Raw genomic sequence first — 18,601 nt, 5'->3', positions numbered from 1 at the left:
TACAATAAATACACTGGGTTGATTAATTCTCTTGACAGTTTCCTTATGCCACTGACCAGAATAACATTGCTCTTATCTGTGTGTGTTGCTTCATCAAGCTTATCTCGTATCAGGCAGTTCAACTCTGCCTAAATATTCTTGATGCTTATGGTTGCATTCAGAATTACTTTTGCAAATCAGTTAGAAACAATGACCTGTTTACCCAGGGGTAAGATGAAAATCTCCTGGACTTATTTAAATTTAAAAAAAAAGTTGGATAATGAAGTATACATTAACAAGTGCGCGGTATCAAAAGCTATCAGACTTCTGAGCTGTGTCTGTCTGTTCCTGTTATCAACTACAGTAAAAGATTTGTAGACCTTAAAAGAGGGTGTTTTATTCACCAGGTAAGTCAGGTTCATTTCTGATTTAAACTGGGGCTCTGCTTGATATCACCCACCTGGGAATTCTTCTATAGACAGGGAGGAGCAGCCTCACATTCACAAATCCTGATCCTTATGGAATCCTGTTCTGGTGGGAGATATTCCTGCCCATGGCTGGGTTTTGGAACTCCATGAGCTGCAAGGACCCTTTCAGCCCAACCAGCTGTAAGCTCTTTGCTTTCATTTGGAGGAAAAGGCCTCTGAAATGATCTTATACTAAATATTACTGTGTGAATTATTTGCTTTGTGGATTTTTTTTTCTCTCCAGTGACATTAATCCAGTTTTAAGCATGTGAAACTTGTGTGAAATTGCAGCAGTTTTACCCAGTTTGCTGTGAAAAAGTCTCATATCAGGAGGAAAGCAGGAGGCTGTGGATGCTTTGTGGTTGTGATATAGACTTGTACTTAGCTGCAATGAGAAAAGCTTTTAAGCAGTATTTAATTTTGAGCACAATAATCCTTGTGGTTGTCAGTGAAACTAAATACAAATTATTCACCTGCCTAATGTCTAGTATATTTGGAGTGGTGTTTGTAAAGGGTTGTGTAATACCCAGCTCCATCCAGTTTTGTCAGACCATACTTCTTTGTCTCATCATCTATAATTGAATATTAAAAATAGAATTTCTGATATGCTGAAGGCTGGAAAAAATAGGCGAAGTCATTGTGTAGGTCTGAGGAAAATACTGTGAAAGCTTCATGTTGAAAGATGGAATCTTGGAAAGGTTCTCTCTTGATTTCCTAAACCCATCTCTATTTTGCTAATCTATAATATATATATATAGATATATCTGCGTGGGATCTATATGCAGTGGACTTCTGTGCCAGAATTTCTTGTTCTTGTGTGGATCCAGCCCTCATCTTGCTGAGGTGAAGTTTTGTATCACTGTGCTGGGTCTGTGCCTTGCTCCTTGGGTCGTCTGCTTTTGTTAGCAGTGTTCCTGACAGATGCTTTTCTTTCAACTGAAGAAAGATGGTATTTGTGAATATTTATGCTGCTTTTTGGTCTCAAAACCATGGTCATCACCAGGGCTGCCCTTGTTGCTTGCTATCAAGTGACTGTCAGTGCATGCTGAAGCCAAGTGGCTGAAATAAAGCAAGTCAAAAAAACAAAACCAAAAAGCAGAAACACAAAAACAAAAACAAAAAAAAACCCAAACAACCAATAACAAAAAAGCCCAACCCAGTAAAAAACCCCCAATACCGCAGAAAAAAGTATTTCTGGTAATGTGAAATTCATTCATTCACCATCTCTCAAAACCTGGATCTTGCCTGGTTGAGTGCTGCAGACGTACTGGTATGTACTAAATGTGCTTTATTCAGCTGTTGAATTATTTAGAACTTGCTGTAGGATGAGCTAAATGTTTTAAATTGCCCTATGTCAAGGGGAATTCAGAGAACTGACCTATGTGAAAGGAATTTGTGCAAAAGCCAAAAGTTTGATAGAAATCTCTCTAAACACCCTCAAAATCTGCAAGTGTTCTCTGAATTGACTGGTGTCCTTAAGAACACTGCTGAATATTCCTTGTGAAGATGTAACAAAATGATTTTACTGTTCCTCAGTTTACATTTTAGAGTAATAATAGCATTAAAAACAAAAGAACAAACCCAACCCTCAAAAGAAACCTGCCAAAAAACCCCCATATGAATCTTTGATTTGAACACAGTATTTCAGACAAACAGCCTATTACTTGGCCTTTCCTAGTTGCTGTATTTGTCCATCACAGAGGTTATTGTTCTTCAACCTTAATGTTCTATGGAGCTTGCAAAAGAAACTGTCTGCAAAGAAAAATATTTTTAAAGAAAAAATATGTAAATACAACCAGTTCTGAGAAGGCTCAAAGGATACAACTGGTTGTTCCTCAAGCAATGACCATAAACTTTGGCTTTTCAGTGTAACATTGCTTCCACATAAAAACAATTTACCTTGGCAGTGCCTGATTAAATCTGTTTACATCAAGGAACTTGTAATTTTCTTGTGGTGATGGTATTAAAGTCACTGTTCTTTTCTCTGCTGCTCTGCAGTTCTTTGGAGGAGAACTATTTAAATAAAAGGCATAATACTCATTTCATGAGGAGTTGCATCAAAAATGAAGGTACTACCATGCTGGTGGAGGGCTATATTGAAAGGCATCAAATAAAATTTATATTGGAGGAACTGTCAGTGAAAAGGGTAATTAATCAAGATCCTTGCTCATCCTATTTTTTATTTTTGTCTCTATTAGAATCCTATGAACATGACAATAGATGTATTCTTCTGATTAATGACCAATCTGTGCAATTGATCCAGCAGATTCAGTTACTACTCATGATTGGCTTTCTGTCTATTAAAATATTGCTATTCATTTTCTATTCAAAGACCTAAATATTTCAGATCTTCTAAGATTAAGGGCTTTGGGGAAGTAAATGGCTTTGTATGTTGTAGTGGCTAAAGAAAAAGTAAAAAATGAGGAAAAATCCAAGATTACATACATATGTCTTATGGGGTTTTTTTTTATATATCTCACATAAATATATACTAGAAATGTATAGGTAAATATACTACAAATACATATTTTTATGTACATTAAAATTATACACAGTCTCTTCACAGCAGTTGGGCACTATTGTGTGCACCACAATATATTAAGGTTATCTCTGACTCTGTTATTTATTTTATTCCTGATGTGAATTTGACACTTTAGCATCATAAAACGCTCACGTACTTTGCAGGATGAATTTACAGGTTGTGCAGTTTGCCTCACCACCCTCTTCCTTTGTTACTCCCAAGCTGGTAATACCAATCTCTCAAGGTTTTCATTTAAGTTTTTGAGTTGTTCATAGTTGGTCAATAAATGATCTAAGTTGTGTGTCAAAAGAGAAGATTCTCACCAGACCCTGGAGTGTTGAAGCTGATGGGACTCTGGCAGGGATGGTAATTGCAGAGAGTGACAGGCACTTTTCTCTGCTGGCCCCTCGCTGTGGCTTCTCTAAAACACTGGACATGCTGTACAAGACTTTTTTTCTCCCATAAAATTATTTTTTAGCATTTAAGAAGCTATGTAGTTATCTTTTTGAGCTAGTGTGAATGTCAGTCCACTCCTAGGCTGTTATTCAAAAATAACGATCAGAGGAAAATCAATTATTAAAACGATGAGGGTGCAGATGTGCAGGCAGATAAAAGGTGCAGGTGCCCCTCATTGTTCCTGCTCTCTGGAACTCCTTATGCAAATCTGGGTGTTGCACTCTGAGCTGGGCTGCAGAAAGCTGCTGACTCCGTTGGAATAAAGTTAGTGATTATAGCTCCATGTAGGAAATCTTTTTCTTTTAGTGCTGTTTGAGTGAGCTTCTATCATTCCTGATTCTCAGCAGAGTATTAGGCAAATAGGTTGATTTCTACTCCCATAAACTCCCAGAGTTTACACTTTTCTTTAAAATATGAGGTCTCCATATCTGATTTCATCTCATAGGAAACAAATGGAATTTAATACATTACCACCTATGACTTTTTTTTCCCCCCAGTTTCCTGTTTAAATTATGTTTTCTCTTTTAATTTCCACATTAGCTTTCTCTTTGATGTAGTAATGGAGTCTTCTTCAGATTAAAAGGGGGAAAAATCATTGAGGAGCGTGTTTCAGAGACTCAAAAAAAGATAATTTGTAAAACTGGATTATTTAATAAAACTCTGGATGATTTCTGGTAGGGTTTTGGCTCTTTAACATAGTGCTATTCATAAGGAGTTGTCAAAGAGGTGACAATGGCTGGAAGATTTTATAGGGTAAAGGGTCAAAACTCTGGCCTGTCCTTGCAGAAGGACAGATCTGTTCTAGCTGCAATCCTGATCATACTGGAGCTCAGTAACTCATCTCCTTAACTGCAGTTCATGTTTGTTAATGACCTGCAGTCAGCCTGAACATAACTCCGCAGTGCCTGATGAGTAGAACATTTAAACTTAAGAGAACATGGCATTAAGCATCTTCTGGACAGGTGGGCCATACATTTTTGGGTGACTGGGAAAATTTCAAAGCAGATAAAGAGATGCTGTAGGTGAGCACCATCACCTGTGCTTGTGCAAAGTGTGATCAGTCCAGAGGGGTGGCACAGGAGAGGATCAAAACTGTTCATACCTCAGGTAATTAGGAAGTAATTTGTTTAATTTAGATTTAGTAATATCATCATGTTCATAAATAAAATCATTTCAGGGTGGCAAAACCCACCAGTGGCTGGTTGGATTATTTTCTAATTTTAATTTTCTATTATAAAATAACTCGATATCAGACTTTACGTCAGTGTGCTTATGCTCCTTGGTTTGTAGGTGTGACATGTGAATATAGGAACCCCCTGCAAGAGCCTTGGTGGGGGAGGTTGGATTGGATGACATCCACAAGTCCCTTTCAACCTTAAAGATTCTGTGATTCAAATTAATAAAACAAAAAACTGCATACAAGAAGGCCAAAGTGGTTTTGGTGGTTCTTTGTTTGTTTTGGAGGATTTTTTTGTTGTTGTTGTCTGTGGTTTGTTTGGCTTTGCTTTTTTAATAATTAGGTGAAGGAAATTATTTTTCTCCAGAGTTGCCTGTATAATAACCCTTGTGGTTAAATAAAGTATAATTGGCCTATGGATCTGTAGATAGTAGTAATCATTGTAACTGTTAGCCTAAAGGAGATGCATTTGGCCTTATGCGTGTGTTATTAATGGGGCAATGTTATGTAGGGTTGTTGGGAAAATCAGTGTTGAAATGCAGTTGCCCTGGACATTAATATCATTAGAACAAAGTAATGCTTCTGCTTGGTAGTGGCAGATGACCCGTGGCAAAGGAAAAGCTCCTGACTTGCAGAGAAGAGAGTGCTGTGGGGTAAGGTGTGCCTCTGTTGTAAGGCCGGGCAGTGGGAGTGAAAAAACCCTGTGAATAATTGACTCCTGTATCCAGGGATACAGGAGTAGGGAAAGGGACAGTGAAAAAGACATTGTGCAGTGACACTCTGACACTGATTTTCATAAATCTCCAGTTGTTAGTTGATGAAATGTTTTATTTGCACACCAGGACTGCTGTTGTGCGTGCTCTGGCAGCACTGGATGTTTATTGTGGTTGGTGGTGAGGGAATGCTGAGAGCTCAGGATTTAGCAAAGCAAGTGTTGGGTACCACACAAGGGACAATGTGATTCTGGTGCTGCTTTAGAGTTTCAGAGTAGCATCAATTTACTGTCTCATTGGGCTCCATCTTCCTGGTGTGTTAGACTAATGCAGCTTGTAGCTGCCTGATGGATAGATGGAACCAGGAATATCTCCCAAGTCTCCATTCTGCCACTTAAAAGCTTAAGGTGTAAAAATATATTGCTGACTTGCCCAACTTGTGCCATTGTGGGGCATTCAATTATGGATCTATGAGGCTGGCGTGGTGTTTTTCATTTTCTAAACTTCCATCCAGTTATTCATTCTGGGACAGATTCAAAGTGTGGTGTTCTGGAAATTGTGTGTCCCTTCTCTGTTAAACTCTGTTGAACTGCTGTTAAGAAGCCTCAAAGGGAATTAAAAATAACTGAGGTGAATCACATCACCCAGGCTGTGTTACCTGCTGCCTCCTGCTCTCAGGATGATGAGAACTTTGGGTGAAGCCTGCTGATTTAATGGTGATCATTTTCTGTGTGGTCATTGAAACAACTGATCAAAGTTTTATGGTACAGTACATGTTTTCTGCATGTATTAAGGTTATTTGAATTGGTGGTGATTATTTGGAAATTTCAACAACACAGTGTTGGGTTTCCAGCTTGGGAGTGCTTCAGTGGCTGCTTGGCTTTTCTCTGCTTCTTGCCCAGGGTTGTGAAATCCAGATGTGCTTGGTTGGGCAGTGGGGGACAGGGCCAGCACTGAAAGGAAATGGAGCCAGTGGGGTCAGCAGGAGTGAGGGCCAGTACAGTGCTTTTCAAGTATAAACTGGTTAAAACTGTTAGTAGGTTTAATGTTATGGCTTCCTTGAACCCCACATGTTATTTCTAAAGGTTTAAGATCCTCCTTTTATGTAATAGGGTATAAATACCCTCCTTTTCTTCCTGCTGGTGCTGCTGAATTTATAACTTTTTTGCTAGGACAGATAATAATTAACTTGGGTGCTGTTTGTACATGGCGCAGGAAACACCTGACACGCTGCCAGGTTTGCTTTGGCTGCCCAGGAAAACCAAACAAAATCTCTGGAGAGAAAACCAGTTGGTCACTGCCAGTGTCTGAGGGTTCACCCAAATTTAAAGCAAACCCCTTGCTGTTGGGTTTTGTGTTGAGGGGACCTTCCTCCAGGCAGAGGATGAGGAGAAGCAGTGTCAGAGCACTGGCTCACATCTGGCAGGCAGATGTGTGACCCCAGTGGGAAAAGCTGTGGCTGCACTTTCAGGGGGCAGCAGGAGAGGCTGTTCCCACTTGCTACGTAGAACTGAGTCTTGGTTTGTGTTTTAGTGGACTCAGTATCCTCTGAAATATTTAGGAAGTGCATTGCATTGTATTAGTCACTCTGCAGGTGTGATGCTTACAAAGATTTATCTGAAACCTCCTTTATTCAGTGTCCTATCTGTATGGATCTTCCAGTGTTTTGCAGAGAGGGCATGCAATTATAAAGCCTGTTTGTAGGTTGGGAATTCCCAAACCTTGGACCTAGTCACCACTCCTGGGGATAAGATTTGTGTTCTGCAGGGGCAGGGACAGCAGCTCAGGGCTCTGTGTTACACCTGGCAAGTTTTTGGGAGTCGTGCAAAAGCTTCCTGCCCATTCACAGGTTGGTGCATGGGGGCTGCCAGGCTGTGCCTGCCCGTGTACAGGTCCTGGAGGGCCATTCCAGAATCCCATTTTTCTCACACACTGTTGAATTGTGGTTTGTGTGTCACCAGATGCATGAGGAGCCTCACAAGGGTTGGTGGTGAGGGATGTGAACCTCTCTAGGTACTCCAATACCAATGAAGGCATATTATTTTCTAGCTAAAACTTGGGTTTTTTTCCCTTGAATATATCTGGTAATAAGTAATATTGGTGGAAGGTGGTGTAGATAGATGTACCCTGTATCTCTCTAAATCTGTCTTTAATCTTGTCTAAAACCATATGCTTGGCAGCTTAAGAGCCATAAGTAGGGGATGCAAATGTGAAACATCAGGGATGTTTATGTGGAGTGCTGAGGCGTGATTCATACTGAAATAATTTTATGTTGTGTATTCCTAGCTAAATATTAGCAGAATTCATATGACTACCAGAACTTGATAATGTGTGAAAACCGTGACAAAACCACTTGAGATGCACTTTAGTTACATCTCAAGGAAAAGGTTAGAGAAGACTCGTACATCACTGCAAGAAATAAAATGCATAATACAGTAAATGTATTTTAATATGTGAAAAGAAGAAGCAAAAGCAAATAAAACCCATTAGAAGCAGTTGAAAAATGTTTGTTGTGTGAATGTTTTGTTTAGAATTATCTACATTTATCTCCTCATTTTGCCCCTTCATTTTCCCCTTTAGAAGCTTTCTTCTAGAATTATCTAGAAAGCTTTCTTGCAAGGCTTTTCTTTTTCCTTGAAAGGCAAACACTTGCCATTCTTCCCCTTAAGCAGATTTTTGTTTAGTTGCAATGTAACTTACAGCAGCATTGGAGCAGAGTTTATGGCAGGGGAAAACAAGTACTGAGCAGTTACTGGGGAACCCATCAATGGCAGGGAGATCTCTTGCAAAATTAATGGGTTTCACTTCAGTCATGGCTTAATTAACATGCAGATTACTTCTACTGGTACTATTATCAAAGCAAGTAGGCACTGTACAGTCAGTCATCAGTTATTCAGTTTTTCTCTTTTTTAAAATCTATTTCATGTTCCTCCTTAATCCATGTTGCCTTGCATTCCTTTAAAAATGCAGTACATGTGTGATACATATATGTACAAATAAACATAAATCCATATTAGTGAACAGAAGCCAAATTTGTCTGCTTACCTTCTTTGGAGTGGCACTTTGGGATTCTTTGTAGTGGGTGTACAAAGCACTGGCACTGCTTCCCTTGGTGTGAAGATTTGGCTGCACTTGGAGCTGTGTTCTGTGTCACTGAAAGTGATAAAGGCTAATTGTTTCTATGGGTTGTTTCCCAAATGGTAAAATAATGTCTGTACTGTTCCCAAGAACAGTACTGACAAGAAACTTGGTAATTTCAAAAGAAAAAAAAAAAAGAGAAGAGTGACAAAGAGAAGTCATGTAGGGCAATATATGGTTTGTCAAACCGCTATGGAATTACAGGAATGGACAGACAAAAAAATATTTGAAATAAATTTATTTATATTTATCTGATACCTGAGTTCAGAAGCTAATGAGAAGCTTATTTTACTTTATGAAGAGTGGCTTGCATCAGCTCTCCCTATCTCCTGTGTTATTTTTCCCAGTGTTGATATTCCTGTTAATCTTTATTGTCAGCTTTCCCAGCTCCCTTAAATCTCTTTTTTTTGTGGGCTTGCTTGAAGCAGAAAGGTAGACTAATATCCTGCTCCCTGAGGTTTACTTCTGGCTGCTTCTGCTGGAAGGGAGAGGTTAGAGATGGAGCCTGCTTAATGTATTTGTAGTTGTTCTTTGAGATGATTACTGCTTGAGTTGACTGAAAGTTTGAATCCCAAACTTGCTTTAAAAAAAAGGGGTAAATGGTGGTTGATGACTTAAGGCTGTTTTTGTTCTGTAGCTGGTGGAAACCTGAAAGACTTATTGTTTGTGACATGAATTTCCACTTTCTTTTACTTGTTAGCTTTCTATACAAGCAGCAGATTATGAAAACATACATTTTAAAAAGCGGTGAAATGGTTTTAAATGGCTCCTAAAGTGTTTCTTCTTTAAAGACAAACTATCTTTATATGTTTATAAAGTCTTTTGCAATAGGAGAGGGATGCGTGATTCTTCGGGCTTTTTCTCTGCAGAAGAGCTAAGCAAGCTTTTATTCAAATGAAAAGATTGCTATTGAAATCTGTTTAAAGATAAAATCAGAAGTAACTCTGACATGCTAGCGAAATTTTGTAGGGCTGTTTGCCACTCTTAAAAGTGTGCTACAGAGACACAACATAAATAGGAGAAGAAAGTGGTAAAGGAGTGGGAAATAGAAACCTGCAGGCTTTCTTATTAGCTAAAGCTGAAAAATAGAAGTCCCAATTTTTATTCTTTTTCTTCTTATTTTTATTTTCCCCTCTAAAACCAGAATTTCTAGACAAGAATCCACACTGAGCAGCTGACAGACAGCAGCCTGGGAAGTTAGCACTGAAGCAAACAAATACTTTTCTGTATCCTACAATGCTGTGATTTCTGTTTTAATAAAGAAAAAAGTCTCATTATTTGAACATCCATGTGATAATCTGTAGTGTAAAAAGTGCACAGGTTCAGTTGGTTTGTGTTTTGTGGTTGTTTTTTTTTCTTCTCTGAATGCTAGTACTTCCCAGTTTATGTATTCAGCACAAGTTTTTCAAAGCAGTGTAAGTAGAAACAGAACTTTAGGGTCTGTACAAGTGCACAGACTATTTGTTTTACAGATGGACAAAGAAGAATCTGCCACATTGACAAATGGATCTCGAATTTCCTGAGTTAGCTGTAAAGATGTGTGTAGCGTGACTCGGACTAAAGATGTTCTAACAAGTTGGACTGACTGGTGTGAATGTTTTTTTGTGATGGCTCCACTAAGTTCAGCATCTCTGCATTATTTATAGCCATCTGCTTGATGTGTTGAAGGCTCTGGCTCAATTAGATTACCTTTTAGCAGGAACAGCTCTCAGGAACAGTGCAAACAGGCATGTGTCTGGCTGCTGCAGAATAAATAAGGAAGTAAATAAAGTCAGCGGGGGGCTCTTTAACTGCTTTACTTATGGAGTAAAAAGGACACACAAAGAAAATATTTTAGGACCAAATATGTGATGACCTTTGCCTCTACAGTGAGAAAAAGGGATGTTAAGTAATGGAATTATCCATGTATTTTTAAAGGATTACAAAAAAGCCCAAAACGAAATCCAACAAACTAATGAGTTGGAAATGCCTCTGAGCTGCTGAACTTTCAAAAATCTACATTTCCGTTTTGTAGGATGGAGTTATTTATGAACTTCACTGAGGGGAGATGTGGAAGTGATATTTGAAACAAGGTATTTAAAGAGACCAGCCAAGAATGATGGAAATCACACCATACTGTGCTGCTGTGACCAGAAAGTCCTTCAGTCCTATTTCAATCTGTTTCTAACAGCAGCACTACAAGAACAGCATTCCCCTTCTGCTTGATCTGGTTTGGAGAAAAATTCTGCTCTCAAATGAGTCATTTCACTGTGGAAATAAGGGATGAGTGAGGGATATAGCATTGACTCCCTCTTAATTGTGGGTGGAGAAAGGGAAAGAACATTCTTGATGCTTTTAGAGAACTGTAAACAAGAGTGTGCAGCCCCAGAATTCTCAGTAATCGGGGTGAGATTGAGAGGCAAAACAGCCTTTGAGCTTTTCTGCTTTTCACAGCAGGGGTGAAAGTGAAAAGATGGGCAGGATCTGCTGGAGGTCAGCAGTGATGTAAGATCGAGGAGAGCTCAGGCATTCATCCATCCTTGCAAAATTAACCCCTGTCAGTAATGCCAAATGAGAATGTTAATGAAGAGATGTGAATGGATGGTGATAGTGTTGGCATGCAAGAGAAATGGTGAGGAGTAGGCTTGGAAGCTTTTTATTGTGTTCCCACCAAAAACCTGCACCTGGGTGTAGGAATGCCTGTGTCAGCTGTTCCTGAGAGCCAGCACCTCAAAGGTGATGTGAAAACTTTAAATTCCACAGTCAGAAACAAAAATTGCTCTGGGAAGACTGTGGAAACTTAGTGGAAAAGCACAGGTCAGTATAGTCCTAATTGTTTAATTGTTGTTTTTTTTCTGTTGAATTTTAACTTTTCTTACCTGCTCAAGAAAATAGTGTACTGAGAGTCAGCATTATTAGCTTTGACACAATGGAACAATTTCAGTAGTTGGGAGCTTTTTTGCATGTTGATTAGTATTGGAATAAATACCATGACATCACACTGTTACAGATTAGTGTTTGTTTATGGGAAAAATATTAGAAGGATGTGGAATTCTGCATCCACAGAGGTGAAGAGAAGCTGTCCACTCGAAGGACCATGACTGACTGGAGCATACACATCAGTAACACTCCTACTTGTAATTGTGTAATTTGCATTTTAGCATCTGCCTCTTCCTTAATTGGACAAATTAGAACCAATACAAATTATTATGACAATGACAGTAATTACAGATTGATAAATTAGAGGAACAAAGATGGTGCAAATAATTTGTTCTCGGTCTGCAGTTGTATGGAAATACTGCCATTTCTTCATCCTCTGGAAGTTGTTTTTCACTTTCAAGCTGCTTCTTGATATTTTAAAATCAGCCTGTTATTATCTTAGCATGACATTTGGCCTGCAGTTCCCAGCTAGGGATGGAAAAGGCTATCATTGGGCCTCACTGCACAAAATAGCTGGGCAGAACATTTCTGTACACAGGCACTGTTATTCTCACCTTTTGAAGAGCAATTTCTTTTGATGACTTGGAGAATATTTGACCTTCAAAGTAAAAGCTGCAGGCAGTACAATGTGCCTTTGTAGTAGTTGTGTAGAGGGTTGAATTTTGTGTGTGTGTGTGTCCTGCTTGTTAGTTTTGAGAACAATCTCTTCACTTTTCTGTAAATTGCAGTGATCATTGTTGACCTGGTTAGTCCCATTCAGGCTTAGAACTGAATTACCAATAGTTGAGAACAGGTAATATTTAAGGAAACATCTTTTCTTGAAAAGCTCCTGGAATTCTTAAAAGCCTCCTCAGCTATATATGAGAAAATTGAGTTTCTTCTATTTTCTACATAAATTACTTTCTGTTTTCTGTGGAAGCGATTTTCTTTTTACCCCAGGGAAAAAACCCTCTCTTGTTGTCTCTCAGCTTCAAGCTAAAGGACGAAAGAACCTTTATGTGTGGATGGAAAACCTGTCCCCAAAGTACCTCTCCCCCAAACATCTGCAGCCTTTTGCACACCTGCCAACTAACTACCCAACATGTAACCTTTCTTCCTGAGTGTGAGAATGACTTGGGAGGCTGCTCAGTAGAGGTCTTAGCTCTTCTAGAACTGTTCTCATTTATTTTATCTATCAGAGGAGCTTTTAAGAATGATTTCAAGGGAATATGTGTGCATATATATATGTGTATACATAATATATATGTTTATGTTATTCTTAAATTTAATCTGGAACTTGTGCTTCCAACTTTAGCAAATTTTAAAAAATTTTGCAGAAATTTTTAACAAATTATATGTCTTCTGGAATGCTGTAGCACAAATAAACATTGCCAGCAATTGAAGATCACACAGTTAGCAAAGAAGGAATTGTTTTCCTGTTGAAAAGATTTTTGCATTAGCATTCAAAGATTTTGCTGAAAGAATAACTATTTAAGCTTTCCTCTGTCCACTGTTCTGTCAACTGTTGAGATTATTGATGTGTTCTGTAATTTTGACCAGAGCATCCAAGACATGGGACTGACAATTCAAGTGTTGCTTGTGCCCACCAAGGTGAGAGATTTGCTTTCATATTGAGGCAATAACTGGTTTCTTACTTGGGACCAAAGTATTTTCTAAAAAGAGCTATCTATTGAGGCATGAGAGTATTGATTACAAAAAGTTAGGGCAGAAAGTTCATGCTGAATAGTGATTGGTTATTGTGGAACACTTGTCTGTATTAATATCTACTGTGTTCAGTTAATATCTTCAATTTAATAAGGTTTAAATTTCAAATGTAATCAAAACAATGCAGTTCGTCTTAGCATTGCCTTTTCTGTCTGAATACTGTATGCTAACAAATAATATAGTATTGGTTAGTGACTTTTCCAAAACTCAGTAAGTTTTGCTAGATTTGTATCAGCATAAATAAGCATTTTTCCCTCTCCATTGAAGAGACTGGTCTCTTTCATTCATCATAATCTAGTTTTTCACCTTTCTCTTTATGTTTTCCCAATTTGATATATCTGTAGGAGACCGGGGCAAGAGGCTCAAAGCTGCATTTTCTGGAGCACGTGTCTGGCTTGCTGTGATGTGTGGGTACATCTGTGGACAAGGAGCTGAATTAGTGATGTGCATTATTTGTATTGGTTTATGGAGCACTGCTGCACTCTGTGGACAAGCAGAGTGGATAATCTGTTGTCTGTTAATGCACTGTGGGTTTGGATGTGCTGCTCACTTAAATGCAGAAATCCCTTCAGCTCTGCTTTTCATTGTGGGAATAAATGGATCAGGCTAATCAACAGGTTAGGAGAGCTGATCTTTGTAGCAGCTGGGCAACAAATTCCTGAAAAGCACTGCTGGTTTTACCCAGTCCCTCCTGAATTATTTCATGTATTATTTTTATTTCCAGTAAATTATGTATAAGCAGAGGACCACAAACACTTGTTAGAAGAGTGCTGCGATCGTTCCCCTCTGCTCACATATGGACTTGATGAGAGCCCAATATTCCAAAGTACTGGATGTGCTCCTTTCCTTGGATAGGGTTAGGATTCTTGTTAACTTCTATAGGATCAGGGACTGTAAGAGCAGGTAACCACACACAGTTGTTTACTGCTAAATAAAACATGTGTAAATCCTTCCCTAGTACAGAAAAATCTATTTTCATGTGGCCATGTCTTTGGACACTTTACAGAGGATGAGGAAGGGAATGGAATAGGATACTCTGTGCTGTAAACTCAGCTTAAAAATCTGAGCAATAGTGTCTTTCACAGGTGTTAGACTGTGTTTAGTCAGAGACGACACAATTCACAAGTAAGACAATACTAGAATTTCTTGGATATTACTTGCTTAGAATAATTTTTAAGGCTTTTGTTCTGCTGTGTCGTTTTTTCATGCGAGACATCATTTAATTTGTAAAACACTAGGATGGTATTTATAGAACAAAGTCTCTTAACCTGAAGTCTGGTGATATATTGGTATTTAAAGCAGTGATAATGCTGTTAGTGAGGAGCTTTAATTGCATGATTATAGACCAACAAAATTAGGCACAGCGACATGCAGTCATGATAACCCAGTGATACGCTAAATTTATAGATAAGACTGCCTTTCTCTGCATCCCTATACTGTCAACATACAGAAATGTTCCTAAAAGCATGTACTTCAGGGAATTTGGGGCTTGCTCCTGCACACCCAGCCAGTTTGGTGACAGGCTGTATGGATTTCATTGATAAGGTTCAGTGTCTCAAAGGTGGCTATTCACCTGATGCCCTTGGAAATTGTCCCTCTGTGTGCAAATTTCTTACCTTCAAAATGGCAATCTTGGAGGATACTGTGTGAAATCCATCAGGGGTCCAAGGTACACAAGGGTTATTTTATGGGATCCCAGCTGTACCTGCAGAGTTGGCTTCACTCATGAGCTGCTCTGGGAACCCCCCCAGCCATCTGTTTTGCAACCCATTCTGAAAAAACACCATAGCAAAGCACTCAGATTGCCTGTTAATGGAAGACTGAAGTTTATGATGACAGGTCAGCTTGTAAACATGGATTTACTGTTCTCTTTTACTGTATGTCTATGCTAATCCATAGTTACATGCTATAAACTCAGACCTCCTATGAAATTCTACATGCAAATCAGACATTATTTTGTGTTTTCGTGGTAGGGGTGTTTTTGGGATGTGATCTTTGGGATGTATGAGTTAGCAGGAGGTGTATGTGACAGGAATGGTACTGATTATAACTGCCCCTTTTCTTCAGTGAAGTGTTACACAGTCCATGGCACTGACTGCTCTGGAGCAACATCCTCGTTTTGTGCGAGGACGAGGCAAAATGTGTCTTATTACAGAGAGTGTGCTCAGCAGCACAGTTGGGAATGATTAAATGCATCTCAGAACAACATCTTTGCTCATGACACAGTGATTCAGCACTTCGTGTTTCTGAGCAAGGAACAGGGCTGCAGCCATCCCCTAATTGCTGTCAGCCTGGTGTACAAGCAGTGTTTTCTGCTTGGGCCCTGTGCTCTGCCCATCCTCTGCACTCTCATCCTCCTAGTTAAACCATGGCAAGTTAACTTGCAGAGGTGTTACACCCTGGAGATAACAGCTGAATAGCATCATTCATTAAAACAAAACAAAACAACCTATATGGTCTCTGCTGCTTTTCATTTTGAAATGGGAAAATGATCTTGGCACAGGGCATTTCCTGGGGATTAATGACTGGCTGGGGTTAATGGCCCTTGGCTTCGCTGTGGGCCATCAACTCCTCCCTGCTGGTCATTAATCTGCAGGAAATGCCCTGTGCCAAGATCATTATTGTTGTATTTGGGTTCTTTGAGAGCTGAATTCGGGAACCCACACTGCTCTAATGTGGCAGAGCCTGCTGGGTGTTCTTACATTTAGGCCTTACATATTTATTTTTTTTTGTTTTTTTCCTGAGCTTATCTGAATGGAAAGTTTTCCTGAGTTTCTCTTAATGGAAAGTGTCTGTAATGCTTGAGGTCCTTTGAAAATATTTCACTGAGCAGCAAGCAAGGTAATGGCAAACTTTGTGGTGAAAATAAAAGTTCTGTGTAGTGAAAATTTTTGAAAAGGTCGTGTACTTGGGGGCAGTCTGTGCATTTTAGCCTGGTCTAGAGAAATAGGCAGAGCACTGGACTTGGCATGAGAGTCTGCCAGGGAATGCAGGACTCAGGGTGTGCACAAGCTGTAAACCCCTTCTTAAAGCTGAGATGGTTCCCATTTTTAAGATTTTTTTCTCTACTGGAAAATCAGGATTAAGAAGAGATAAACTGATTTTTTCCTCTACCACCCGCCAGCGGTGTGCAAAAAGTGGGGTTCTGTTCGTTCTCCCCAAATGACTTCAAGTTCAGAATGCACAATGCTTTTTATATAGATTTTATGTAATAAGGTCATGATGTCTTCTTGTACTCCATGCTGAATTGGTTTAGGCTTGAATACAAAATTACAGAATTAAAAAACAAAAATTCCTTTGAGTGGGTCAGTTTAGTGTTGTGGCCTGGAAATGTCAACTCATGATTACTGGCATATTTCTTTATTTTAAAAAATATATTAAAAAAATCAAACCACACAAAACCACCACCCCCATACCAGCTACCATTCTTCTATTAATTAAACTGTTTGATCATATTAGGCCATATTAGAAGTAAGGTTATGAAGAAGTGAAGCTCATGCAGCACATAGTAAATGCAATTTTGAGGGACTCAGCTGGTGGGTAAAGTTGAAAATGTGCATTCGTCTGACATTCTTAGATGACTGTTTTTGTGTCAGTGAATTAATGAATTCACTGAAAAGAGTAAAAAATCAATGTTGTGCCCTGATTTTTTTTTTTTTTTTTCCTCCTTAGATGCTTTTTTCCCTTGCTCCTTCCTTTCTCTCAGGCAGGTCTGTGAAGTGTCCTGCTCTTTCCTTCAGGGGCTTTGCAAGCAGGCAGCCTGGTGCTGTCCTCCTCCCCATCCTCAGATGTACCACTCTGTGAAGCTGCCTTGGGTCAACAGGAAACCTTCAAAATGTGCATTTCTGATCTTGAAAATGCCCCAGTGTGCGTGAGGTTTGAAGACAGCTGCAAGCTTAGTAGAGACTGTCACATCTCTGTAGACTTTTTGTTGGATTTAGTAGAATTTTGGCAAGGAGAAGGAAAGATGTTTCATCAGGAGAAAAGGTCCTGGCTCAGGTCTACATAAAGACTTTCACAGATCTTCAGATTAAGTGGGAGATTTGGATTTTTTGGGATGAAAGTATATTCATAACCCAGTTCTTGTGTCTGCAAGTCAAGGATTATTTCTGCTGTTGTGGAAGGAACACTCTGAAGTCATTCTCTGTAGTAGTGATTATGAATTGTCAGTGTGAAAGTTTTACCTAGAAAATGTGATGTGACAAGAAATAAGGATTACTAATATTTTATAAGTAAACAGTACTCTAATAGCAGCCTTTTTGTTTCAGATGGAATGGTAATTCCTACTCTGACAATAACCCTGTAACAAGGAGAAGACAGCTTGCCATTACTAGCTTTCTATGTGCTTTTAAAAATAGATTTTCATGTTCTGTCACTTACCCACTGAACATCAGAGATGATGTGGGTAAGTCAGGAAGTTGATATTGTTGTCAATGCGTTTGAGATACTCTGTTAGTGAAAGCAGAGAAAAATGCAGTGAATAGCAGGGGAGAAATTAGAACCCTGCCTTTGTTTGCCTGACCTAGGAAGATGTGAAAGAATGAGGGGAAAAAAAATGATTGTGAAGAAACCTTGTTTAAATTCCAGAGGTTTTTGTTTTTGGTTTTTTTTTTTTTTTTTGCTACTAGTCTGGTAAAGCCATCTTTTATTGTTGTCAGACTATAAACTTTAAGCAGAAAACATCTTGTTGATAGACATGCATTTATTTGGCAAACCTCTGCCTACTTTCTCACCAAAACCATGGGTTTTTTTTCCTTTGGGTGAAGGGACAGGAGAAGGGCAGTAATTAATGAGAAATGAATTTTCCAGCTGCTTGTTTCTCTGTGCCCAGCCTTGGTAAGGATTGGTCACAATGGATCCCTGGTACCCAGAAGTGGAGATCCCTTTTTGGCTGTGCTGGTGTCATTGAGGGATGAGCATCAGTCTTGGTGTGACTTGTGTATGTGTAAATAATTTCCTAAAGTACACACAAAGATAAACCAGGCATTGGATCTGTGCTGGCTTTGACTGGGGTAGAGTTAATTTCCTTCACAATGCATAGTATTGTTGTTGTTGTCAGACATACCCAACTATTTACTTTGGTTGTATCAGGATGTGAAATAAAAGTTGTTTTTGTTGGTTTTGTGCTCTTCAGATCACTGGCTTTACAAAAGGTTAACCAGCTAACAGTTACTGTCTACTCAGAGACAAAACCAAGGCTGAAGAGTTCAGTGTGATCTTAGTCTCAGGTAGGAGTCAGAGCTATCTTTACTGTATGCTTAAAAAAACTGACAGAAATTGAGTAAAAGTTAATTAAAAACATTGTGGACTGCAGACAACATTTCCATTAAATTTAAATGGAGAATTCCAAAGCAGATTTGCTGGAGCTAGAGCCATCAGGATCCTGATGAAGCTGAGTAGTTAGGATGGTCAGATGTACGCAGCAGAATGCCAATATTTGATTGTTATATACCATACACTGTTGTTTTGTGTCTGTTTCCAGAAATTATCCCAGTTTTATCTTACTGTGATGTTTTTCTAGCTGCCC

The 18,601-nt window shown here is 39.0% G+C and overlaps 1 protein-coding gene across 6 annotated transcripts in view; it reads left to right on the top strand.

The window, feature by feature from the left end:
- The window catches only part of NAALADL2 (N-acetylated alpha-linked acidic dipeptidase like 2), a 399,226-nt gene that overhangs the window by 44,344 nt on the left and 336,281 nt on the right, over positions 1–18,601 (top strand). Inside the window, exon 1 of one of the 6 annotated variants that reach the window (XM_074547425.1) lies at positions 17,889–18,302. The exons of the other annotated variants lie outside the window; for them this stretch is intronic. The gene's annotated coding sequence lies outside the window, so the exon portion shown is untranslated. Of the gene's footprint in view, positions 1–17,888; positions 18,303–18,601 lie in introns of those variants that run through there. 6 annotated transcript variants of the gene reach the window in all.

The sequence above is a fragment of the Zonotrichia albicollis genome, chromosome 9, assembly GCF_047830755.1.
Source record: "Zonotrichia albicollis isolate bZonAlb1 chromosome 9, bZonAlb1.hap1, whole genome shotgun sequence".
Classification (NCBI taxonomy): domain Eukaryota; kingdom Metazoa; phylum Chordata; class Aves; order Passeriformes; family Passerellidae; genus Zonotrichia; species Zonotrichia albicollis.
Note: the sequence above shows the minus strand (reverse complement) of the source record. Positions and strands in the feature narration are given on the sequence as shown.